We start from the raw sequence: 12007 nt of genomic DNA on the forward strand, positions 1-12007 counted from the left end.
TATTCCTTAGATCCTTTATCCAAGTTATCGTACAGTACCAAATGCTGGCAACCATTGCTGAAAACTTCTATAGTAATCTCTGTACGATTTTGAAGATAATGATCCTAACAATCGGAAAATAATATTAATCCAAACGCCTAAAACCCCCCCCACATCCCACCCATCGAGACCAACAAGCCCCCAACCGTCCTGCACCCCCACAACACTACCACACGCAAACCCGCCCCCCTTTCTTCAAGCAGTGTAACTACAAATAAAGGGCCATATTAGCCTTCATGAATGTATGTTGGCAATATATCCCCCCCCTCTCCATCCCCCCCTTCCCCCCATCCCCCCCCCCCCGTCAAAACCCTTCTTTTTAACCACACTATTGTCCCTAGAAGTGCTCATTTGACAATATGCCCTGCGGCCTTACCCGATTAATAAACTTAACCCCTACCCCAACCGACACCCCATTGATGGCCTAATCGGTATTAGGGCTCCCCTCGAGTGTCATTCCCAATCTGGGTCCCGCCCTAAATAATTATTGATATCAATCATATATAATTATGCCCCCCCCTCCCATCCTCCTCATAACCAACCCAACGCTTTACACCACACCAAAACAAATTCCTACATTCCCCTCCCTTACTTCCCCTCTAGGCTTCTAGGGGCCGCGATAACAACAAGGAGACTAGAGAACACACCCCCAACTAGACTAAATGACGGACGGGAAACCTCCCCCCCCCCCCGAAACACCCTACACCGCACACTCCAACCTTGCTACCACAAACTCACCAGCTCCGTCCATCCGCTATTACCAAACAAACACGCCCTAACGGGGAAAATACACCAACGACACAAAACTAGTATAAAACATACCCTGCGCAATGCCAACAACCCCATGATCCGCTATACCCACACCGGAATGCCATTACCACTAATATTAATTATATATAACTACTTCCCTCCCCGTAATAGGTGAAAAATTTCTTACCGCTTTAAGCATGGTCCTAAGTTATTCCAAAGGTTTCCTTATCTTAGTAAACGTAATATTCATTCAATCAGATACTTATATGTGAAAAAAAGTCTGCTGGCTTTAAACCGATAAATTCATCATGAGCTGTACTACGCCAATATACTCCAGTCAGACTTGGGCTCACACGCCCTCCCCCCGTATTTGAAAAAAAATTATCTTCACGCCCTAAAATTCGACAGCAACGCAAAACGTTTCATCAAAACCTTGGGGCAAAACTAATTATATTGCTCACACTCCTTTTATAAAATGTAAGGAACGTGATAAATCGATCCTAATCTGTACGATCTTCTCACCAATTACTAAAAAAATTAAAATTAAATTTTTTAGAACAAGTATTTAAGAGCCCGAGACTAACTTATATGTAGTCGGTTTTTAAAACTTTTGAAGGGTTTCTGAACGAGTTATCCTAGTATTCGGAGAAGAACGGACTCCCAAGCTCAAGGTTGTAAAGACATCCAATTCAACTGTCCAGTCCTAACTCGATCAGTATATTAAAATATAGATACTTGGTGACAGCTATCTCCCCAGTTTTAAAGCACATACTCAATAGATTTTTGTATTTTTATTACAGTTTCTACTAATAAAACTTGATATTTTAAATAGTAAAGAATGAAAATAACAAAAACCTCAAATGCTGTTTGCGTTATTGGAAACGAAAAAATAACTACTTAGAAAACTTTCAATCATTTTCCTCATTCTGTGTATTTTAACCTGACAATCCTCCACCAGTTTTTCTGTTTTTACAACCTAAAGCACCAGCACGAGTACGTTTTTTAAACTAAGTGAAAAGATAGAAAGGGAACTAATCATTCTTTTAAAAATATACACCCTAACGGAGCATTGCTGTTATTAACAAACCGTTTTCACTCCCATTAGAGTAATCACCAGCGTGTTTGTCAGTCTATCCTCTCTAACCTCCTGACGGAAAAGTCTAGTTTTTGACCATTTAAAGAAAGCACCCTTGCGATAGTCCCAAACCTTTGATACTTTTACATGTAAGTTGGTATATAAGTGAAAGTTAATGGCTCAACACAATCCTCAGAAGTGGGGGGCGATTGCAGTGGCAGTGGATTTAACAAACATAAAAGGCAAATTAACCTTATATTGGGAGTTGAAGCTTTTGGGTTTGTTGGAAATTATAAAATAGGAGGACAGCTTGAAGGCAATTTTAAATCCGATTAATTCTGTATTTTCTTTAACAGTTTTCAAAGTCCAAAGAACTGAGCATAAGGTACTATTCCACTTTGCCCATTTCAAATTCCAGTTTCAGTTTTCTTGAGAGAACCTTTAAAATGAAGAAGCGCGTAAGAAAGTTATTCTAACAGTTCTCCCTACTCACACGCCCTACAACTATTTTTTAAGAGTGCTAACTCGACCGAAAAGAGGATTTTTTAAAACAGAAGTACACTATCTAACACATCACGCCATAGTTTTGAGGACATAAAACTAAAAATTTCAAACTGGACCAAGTAGGAGTGTTTACCAAAATAAACTTTCCAAGTAAGTAAAGGAACTAAAAAATGAATTTCTCCTGTTTTTTTTTTTTACAACGGTTTCACATATAAAAATAAAAACATTCTTTTTGTTCATAATCCTCGTTTTAATTTCAGAAAATCTTTTTTGCGTTCCAAACTCTGTAATAGAAGTATTGCAGGTGGTCGGACAAACAAGTCTATATAGGTACCAAATTGACCTTTTTTCCATCATCATATGTTCACGTTGGGGTTATAGCATTCCAAAAGAATTGAACATTCATGAGCCGTTTTGGATTTCTAACGAAGCAGGGCTGTACTTGTACGGCACAATTCAATGATTTAATTCTCAAATAAGGGTGACTTCCTACTGTCAAATTAGGTGCAGCCCTCCGGTAACCCTGGAAGCTGGACAAAACTGCAGCTATTCCACGGGTTCGCTATTAACATTTTTGTTCAGATTGAGGTTGAAGCGGGCTGAAATCCCTCTCTGCCTCATTAATCTCGCCAAACACTCGTTAGGTCCCCTTACTGTTAAAACGAGCGAGATTTTATAAAAAGCGATTTTTGCCACGTTAATAGAAAGTTTATTTTAATTATATCGCAACGCAATGACGATGATTAAGTGAATGCGTTGACATTCGTATATCGTTTTTTTATTCGGAAAAAGTTGCAAATGTCGTCTAAACGATATTTTTTTATTCTTCGGTGATTGTGAGTATTTTATGAATTTAGTTTTTAGTTGTTTTATTTTTCTGTGTTTTTTGATTAGTTAACAGGATAGAAAGGCCTTATCACATAAATATATGGAGTAAGAGGAAAATAACTGGTAAGACCAGCCGACCGTTGGAGAAGTGGAAGGTAGGGGGTCACTCTGGGGAACGCCGGAACAGGGGGCTTAGGTATTGGGGAACGATATGTCGACATCACTAACCATCTATATTTTTAAATCCAAATCTGCATTCCTGAAAGGACACCTGGTTCGGAATCCTACATGAAAATATTACACAGGTCCTCGCCACACTTTTCAAACTGAAATTATTATTTTATTCTGGGTTTATTAAGCAGGATCAGCACATACGATGAGCGAAATTACCCCTATAGTAGAAATTTCCCCTTGGAATCGCACTAATAAATTCCAAGTCTGAATTGACGAATTTCAAAGCTTCACCATATGGCATTTCCCCTCGAGACCACCCATTATAAAGAAAATCCCCTCAGTACTATTAGGGCAGGTTCAGGTTACAGTATTAATTGTGGAGGGGACTTGAGCCTATTTGCAAAAGGGCTCCATTGTATAGTAGCGAATCCAGGCACATTTATATACCCCCCCCCCTTAGATAGATTTAAGTTACGTTGTATCCTGCAGTGCACAGAAAGTTTCAACCTATTTTGCCATTCGGTGGAATAAAGGAAGTTCGAACACGGTACTTTCATAGGATTAAATAAAACAAGCACAAAAATTATCGGGCTTTTAAAACTTTGTCCAGCGACTTTAATTTTTAGTAAATTTAATAATGTTGTTGTCAAAAAGGTAGGCTACTTTTTGATGTGAAATGAGTGAGTGAAACATTATAATGTTACATGGTATTGAATACATTTTAAGAAATATTTAATTATTGCAATTTTATTGAAAAACTGCTTTTTAATGAACACTGTTTCAATAAAACAAATGTATAAAATAGAATTGAGTGTAGATTATCTGTTAAATTATATTTGAAAACACCACTACAATCCAATTTTGTACCTGAATAAATATAAATCCTAATGCGTCTAACAAAATTATACTAATATTTTAAAAAATAACCTAGATATTTAGAATAATTTTTGGCTTAATAGTACAAAACATTTGTTGGGATTAAACATTATAAATTTTTAAAACGCGTCAAAATTATGCTGTAAACACGTTATCTTATATATGCAAATACTGGGAAGGTAGAAAAACAATTTTTAAAAATACAAAATTTTGTTTTAGCAAAGACACGCAAAATAATATACATAGCTACACTCTACGTTTTGAGAGTTTAAGAGTTTGGATTGCAAGGAGCAATCTTGTCAGCAATATTATTTATGTTTTTCATACCAGAAAATGTTATCTTGATTTTATTGGTGAAGTAAGTACGAAAATAACACAATAATGTCTGTAAGATAGAAATATTCTCGATTTCCAAAGTTGAGCAGAAAAAAATCATGGGCAGCATTTTAAGTGAAGAAGTAGTAGACGTTTGTGACCCGAATATACGGAAAAATGCTTCTTTCAGCCAATATATGACAGCGTGTCGACTCTGGCCATGCCATTGTCTTCTTTTTGCGACAAAAATAATAGTAGTCAAGGCGCTGTTAAGGCAGGAAGACGTTTAAGTTGACGTTAAAGGAATATTTACTACACATCATATTGACTACTATATAGAGATTGCCTTGTAGTCCATAGATCATTTACGAACTCCAGTAGGCACATTTTCGATTTGAGTGACAAATGAAAACTGTGACCACAGACAAAGATTTAAACATGGTCTAGTTGAACTTGTACGTATATCCCATACGTATATGGGCCATGGAGTTAAAAATATTGCACGACGAGGGAGTGCCCAATATGACTTGATGTGATATCGTTAAATATCACATAATTGTACTGGTAGTCACAGATACTCCAGAAACTAAACAGTTATTTCACCTATGGAACCGGGGTTTAAGGCAGTTTACAGTAAAATGACACGGACTCGTGGGTCCATGATGTTTTAGCTGAATGATAATAAAGGATAGATGAAAAATTTCCGGAAATTGTTCCATACTTTATTTTTTACCCAAAATAGATAAAGTGTGCTTCGAGTGATTGAAACCTATAATGATGTTAAATAAACAATCAAAATGTTAAATTTCATAGACTCCCAATGTGATTTAAAAACGTCTTATATCAAGATTTAACAGTTTAGAATATGTACAGTTACCTTTTGATTATTCCAAAGTAGTTTTGGAAAATCAATTTCTCAATACCAAAAATTTTTGTATCCAATTTTTTCCCGATTTAAACTGTTATCTCATTTCGGTACCCGAGCCAATGATCTTAAAACAATTAACTCCGTTCCTTATATTTGTTCATCCATTAATATAACAACTTTTTAGAGGTACGATTATTCTGACCAAGAAGAATCTATTTTTATTTTAGTAAATATGGCTACTGGAAAAATCAAACATAATGGTCACAAAAACAGATCCTTGGGACACTTACCTCCATTAACCAATTTCAGGAAGGGCTTATACAGAACGGTCTTTAATGTACAAATTCTGAATTGTTTCTCAAAAATCGATTGAACTAGCTCAAACCTACTTTGGATTATCCTAATTAATTTTTACCATATCCTTATTAATTTTTAATCTACAATATTATAGATCCAAATCCTTCATATTTTGTTGAACATGATATTTTCCAGTTGATTTATTTTAATTTAAATTAGACCTTTATGTACGGGAGGTGATTTCCAAACACGTATTTAACCATTATTTTTTTTATATGTATATTGTTATATGGATTAATTGAAAGCAATAGGATTGCCATCATTTGATATCATGTTAAATAACACCGAGAAGTATTGGTGCTCTGCATAACCAATAGTTTTAATATATGCTGACTCCATTTTTCTCGAAAACCTTACGAATTGTATGTTTCATTTGAAGTAGAAAGGCCAAAATAGTTTTTTTTTTTTTGTTTTTCAAAGAGTAATTAATAAACCGTTTTATTTAGTATTAATTAAATACTTTATTGCTTAAAACGACCTATAGTAATAACGTAGATTACAAAATCGACCAACCACCCTAACTTGGATTTTTTTTCAATTTTGTATATAGGCTACGAGACAGGATTTATCAAAGAAATAATATCAAGTTAAAACTTAAATTAGTCATAGAAATCGAAAATAGCTGTTGTTATACGTATAAAATTGTCTTGATTAGTGCTACCAGTATAAAGAGATGAAACTGAGAAATCCTTATTTGCTTTTCTTCATTTGCTTTAAAAGAATCAAGAATTTTTCGGAGTCACTGACGTTTATAAAATAACAAACCCTACGGACTCACGCTGCGGTGGATTTAGCGAAGATTAAATCAACGAGCTCGCATGTACTCCGCAACAACAATTTTATAACCTCATTTTTTATTACAACTATTTGTAGCGTTGAATTAATTGATTATTTCTGTAGCCATAAATTGAAAGACTCTATTTAAAATAGTGTTACAATTGTGCATAGTTATGATGTTGCTTTGTCCCTACTTAATACTTAATACCTTTTCCAATGAAATAAAAATAAAATATTTAACCGTCGTTTTGAAGCAAGTCTGGTATAGTAAACAATAATGATGAAATTGTGACACGTATATGCAAGGGTGTATTTAGCTGTGCACCATTTCATTTTGTGTCAAGTGTTCTTCGGAGGTATAAATAAAATCCAATATTAATTATAATTAATTGTAAATAAACAATGTAATTTTAGTCATTTTTTAAGTATCCATATAATTTTCTGTTTTTCAGATAAAAGTTTCGAATATAAATAACAACTTATTAATTTCGTAATATGATAATAGGAATTCTGAAAACCGTTCCGAACTGAGGTCACTGATCAGCCAAATGTTGCAGGGGTTTACCGGAACTGCTCCGGCTCTGATCATGCCGTATGTTCCGGTATTTAGTCGGAAACTACACGGCACTGTCCCCGCCACTCTTTCTCTCCTAGGATTTCTGAGATCGGGCCCATGTGGTGGGCCCACGACGAGCTCCGTAAGATTAATCAGCTTTTAGTGCACACACATACGCGCGCGCGCGCGCGTTCGCATCTAGAGCAAGTAATCTGACCTTGAACTTGATTCCATTTCTTGCCGCCAGCTGACAGACATGTTAATTTATCTCTTACACGACAAACTTCACCTGGTGCTTTACACCGAATGGTCTTCTCACGCCAAATATATCCTCCGTATTTCCTTACCGACTAATATTATTTATTACATTCCACTAGAGTTATGCAATAACACCAAATTTGTCTCCTTCTTGTTTTGGCCAATATACTTCACTTTTTTAAAATTAAAATCTCGCTTTGTAAAAATATCTTGACCAAGGTGGATCCCTATTATCTTGTGGAATCCATTAAATCCGGAGCTTGCAAAACTAAATGGTCATGATTCGCTTCTGTAATTACTTTACAGGGCCGAAATATTTAAACCAGACTTAAATATGCTAATAACTTTGAAACAATCAATTAACTGCCTTAAGGGTAGTTGTACTATTGTCAAAAATTAAAGTTCGATTGCAAATGCAAATATTAAACTTGTATACATACAAAAAGTTCTTACTATAATTTATGAATGTAAAGGTGTAAGGAGTTTTAAGTAAGATTTTCACAAGGTTCAAGCAGGTTGTGTTAATAAAATCAAATTATGATAAAATAAGAACTTATTCTTGAAAAAATTAAATTTTACATACATTATGGCAACTATAGTACGGTATACATACAAAAACACACACAACAAATAAGCTATCCTTATTTCTTAGATGTCTAATCTCGGGATGGATTTAAAAAGGGGTTTTCAATTTCAAAATTTTTGTTATGTGGATTTTAAACCGACAAAACAATAAGAAAGATATAAACCCCTGTCTTCCTCATCTAAACGCGTTTGATTGGCGCCTAGCCCTAAGGGTCTTCTTTTTACAAAGGAGTATAAAACACCAAAGCCTTTAATTTTATTACTTTTATCTAAGAGCGCCACTGAACCTAACTTTCTGAATCTATGCCGCTGTATGTCGATAAGAGCCACAGCGATTCCTGACTTATTGACTTTTATAAATCTTTTTGAAGTCCTCATTATTATTTTACCTTAAAGAGTAATGTTATTCCATCCAGTAAGCATAACTGGTTTATGGAAGACAAAATGTCGTTAAATCTGGATATAGTGCAAAGAAAAGAAAAAATTCAATTGGTCAAAATATGGTGGTTATAACTGTAAAACCCGTGGTTAGCAAAATCTTTACTCAACATATTGATGAGTTTATCGCAAACTTGCAGAAATTTCGCAGCCAATTAAGAATAAATTTTTGATCTGCATCTTTACAGAGAGTCCACTGCATAATATGCGTATAGATTTCATTCTTTTGTAACAATATGAGACCATGACGAATGGGATTATAATAAAAAACCCATGCTATTTCAGACCATGGTTGATATCTTACTCTAGATAACCTTAACATGGGCTATATATGAGGGGGCTTAACCCCCTCCGAAATTTTTTAAGACCAAACATTAAACCTCACTCATATTTTTAAGGCTCGAAACACAATGAATACAATGGTCTTAAGAACAAATAATATTCCCGTGAAGGAAGATTTTTCGAGCCCCTATTTGTGTGGCAGATATTTTAATACCACTAAAAACCCACCCACTGTGGTTGTCCGCCCCGCCGCAGAAATAAATTTTCTATAGTAACGGACGCCACTGAGAACAGATTTAATAACCATTGAGCTCTAAACTAAATTTTTATTGTATATATGAGAGCGATTTCGTGTTGGTTTATATTGTGTATTTAAGCTTTGATAATAGAGTTCCAGTGATCGTATGTTTTTATGGCCAATTTAGGATTTCAGTTAGGAGTCATTGAGTACATCGACTTATTGGGTCAATGATTCTTATACGTCACTGCTTGGGTAGTTGTTATGACTGAACACTAGTGTTTACAATCCTTATCTTAGGCCGAAATTTTTAAAAACACGGAACTTTTTTGTAATTTTAGACCATTTTGCCGCGCCCCATTCCCTGGAAAGTCCCCCGCAGACTTTCCCCCCACATCACAGCTAGCTTTTAAACGAAACGTAAATTATTAGTAGAGGTTAATACTTATTGCGTTATAATAATTTAGATTTCAATTCAGATGAAGTTATTAACATATACGTTAACCAAAATTTAATGAATTGTGTTAATTTTGCCGTTAATCTTCACCTGTCTACTCCTGTCTTATCTAGACACCCTAAATTATTGTCCTGATTATAGGATACAGGCACGCGCTTTAGGGAAAATAATGCACCCATCTGGGCTCTTTAGTGTTATGTTGACTGACACCCCCTCGCCCCCTCCAATGGGGTACTTATTTCAGTGCACGGACACGGGTCAAGGGGGTGCGACTGGAATTTGGCAACCCCTCATTTTTTAACATTCCCTATTTCATAAGACACGGGACATTTAAACAGACCTATCACACACGAATATTAAACATGTATCAATCACAGCCAGTGGAAGCCAAGGGCAACTCATGTTTGTGTTTCTTCGTTTAGTATTTATGTATTCGTTATTTTACTGGATGCTAACTTCGTAAATTTTAAGCTATGTACGATGCAGATGGGATAAACCTTTATTTTAATTTCTGTTGACACCGGACACCAGAAGATGAATATTTAAAATTGGGAAACTATGATAGTATATGACTAACAGTGCGAAATGTCAGACGAAGGTAGGTTGTTATTGTTTATTGGCAAATCCGCAGTTAAGGGCTAATAATAGATATGGGAAAATAAAAATTTGAAAGTTATGGCTTTCTGTGTCTAAAATTTTAATGTATACAAATGCTCGTTAATGCCTTAGGTGCACCCAATTATTTTCAGTTAAGAATTCTGCCGAAATTATTAAAGAATTCCTTTCTTGAGAAATATTTATTTTTAAGTTTTAAATTCTCTATCACAGAATCCAAAACCCCAATGATCTTTAAATCTTGTTAACCAAAAACAAATTTATTCTGTTTATCAAGATTAAGATGAAAACATATTGCATATACAAATTTTCAAAGTGAAGAATAAGATTAAATATTGAAATGCTGTTATATATTTTCAATTAGTATATTTGATCACGAGAATTACACGAAATTATAAACGGGTATTGTCCCCATATATTTTTTTCTCTTGTAACAAGATGAGGTTGTTATACTAGCACGGTGGCCGGAACCATATCCCTTTTATTTGGCTGCAAAAATAAAAGTTTGCACTATACCAATGGTTAAACCTTATTTTTAACTCCAAAAAACTCAATATCAATTTACGGATCCGTTAACAACATATGTAGTACTTATTACATTAGTTTTAATATAAAATATGTTTATCATTGTTATAAAAATACAATAAAATTCATGATTATGAAATTTTAAAAAAAAACCCCATTTTAAAGATATAAGTTTATTACACAAGCTCTAACATATACCTAATAATTAACTAATGTATATTCGTTTCTAGATTATTTAGGGTTTTTGGTTCAAATTTATTATACTCCTTTATTTGCCATCTAAGGTACGTGGGTTTCCGTGGTTGTAGCCGGTTATCACGTCATGCCTAACACGCAGCAAGGTCCCCCAGTTTCGTCAATCCTGGGCGGAGGGGAAGGAAAAACAATACCATTTTATTGCTTCGCGAAAATAATCTAAAACTGACAATAAATTGGTAACCGTGTTACGGTGGGGTAAGAACCGGGTATAAATTGTATAAACAACATTTGTCTTTATATTATTCAAAAACAGTTTTTTCTAAACTTTTTAAAACTAGTTCCAATTACAAGAATCGAATTATTTTTAAAACTACTTGTATTCACAAAATATGTTAAAAAGGGGCCAGTATGCCGGTCTGTGAGGACGTAGATAGAATCTGATTATATAAAACATCATATGACACATATTGAGTCTATGAATTGCACTAAGCTTCGACTTTTTTCTCTTTTTTTTATGTTCACTTCTTAGGAAAGAGCAGCTTTAAATAAATATGCAACCTAGTCTATTAAGAAAACTTATATAGCGATGCTCACCTGAAAGCGTAAGGTTAGTGTGGTAGGAGCCACCTCTTATCGAGATTCCATGAGGAAGAATTTTAGGGCACTAATCTGAATTCATGTCCCTCGAAAGAAAGGGAAGGCCCAGGGCCCTGAACCAGCCTCTCCAGGTCAAAGGAGGCTGGAGATGCACCACCCTTATGCTGAGGGTAGAGCTAGAACCTTTGACAATTAGGGAACGAAATCCCACCAACTCCAAACAGTCATCCCTCTCCCGCAGTAGACTAGACCTAACGAAAACTATCCTTGGTACCCCAGAATCTCGACATTTACGGTCCCGGTTAGTGAGGAGGTTGCCGCCTCACTGGACATCCATAAGGGTGCCCAGATTTAAGTGACCAACATCGGATTTTTGCTTGCCCAATGGTAGGTTCCAACTGGCAGGTTATAAACCAGCCAGAATGATCCCTGCTGGGTGTAACCTACAACGTTAGTGCAGCGTCTTAAGTTTCCGAGACAATTTGTACAGACTAACCCCTGGACTTCTGGAGTTCCACGTTTTTCTGCAAGAGCATCCATGATAAAAGATCTGGGTTGAAGAAGATGTTTTTCAAACGAACATCCCTTACATCGTTTCGACATCAGAGACAACCCCAGGTTAATAAAAGGAGAGCTTACACTGGTCCAGTGTAGTCTAACTAAAACGTTGTTCTCATTGTTTCAACCAGGTGCAA

This window comes from Homalodisca vitripennis, unplaced genomic scaffold (assembly GCF_021130785.1).
Source record: "Homalodisca vitripennis isolate AUS2020 unplaced genomic scaffold, UT_GWSS_2.1 ScUCBcl_1591;HRSCAF=5404, whole genome shotgun sequence".
NCBI lineage: Eukaryota > Metazoa > Arthropoda > Insecta > Hemiptera > Cicadellidae > Homalodisca > Homalodisca vitripennis.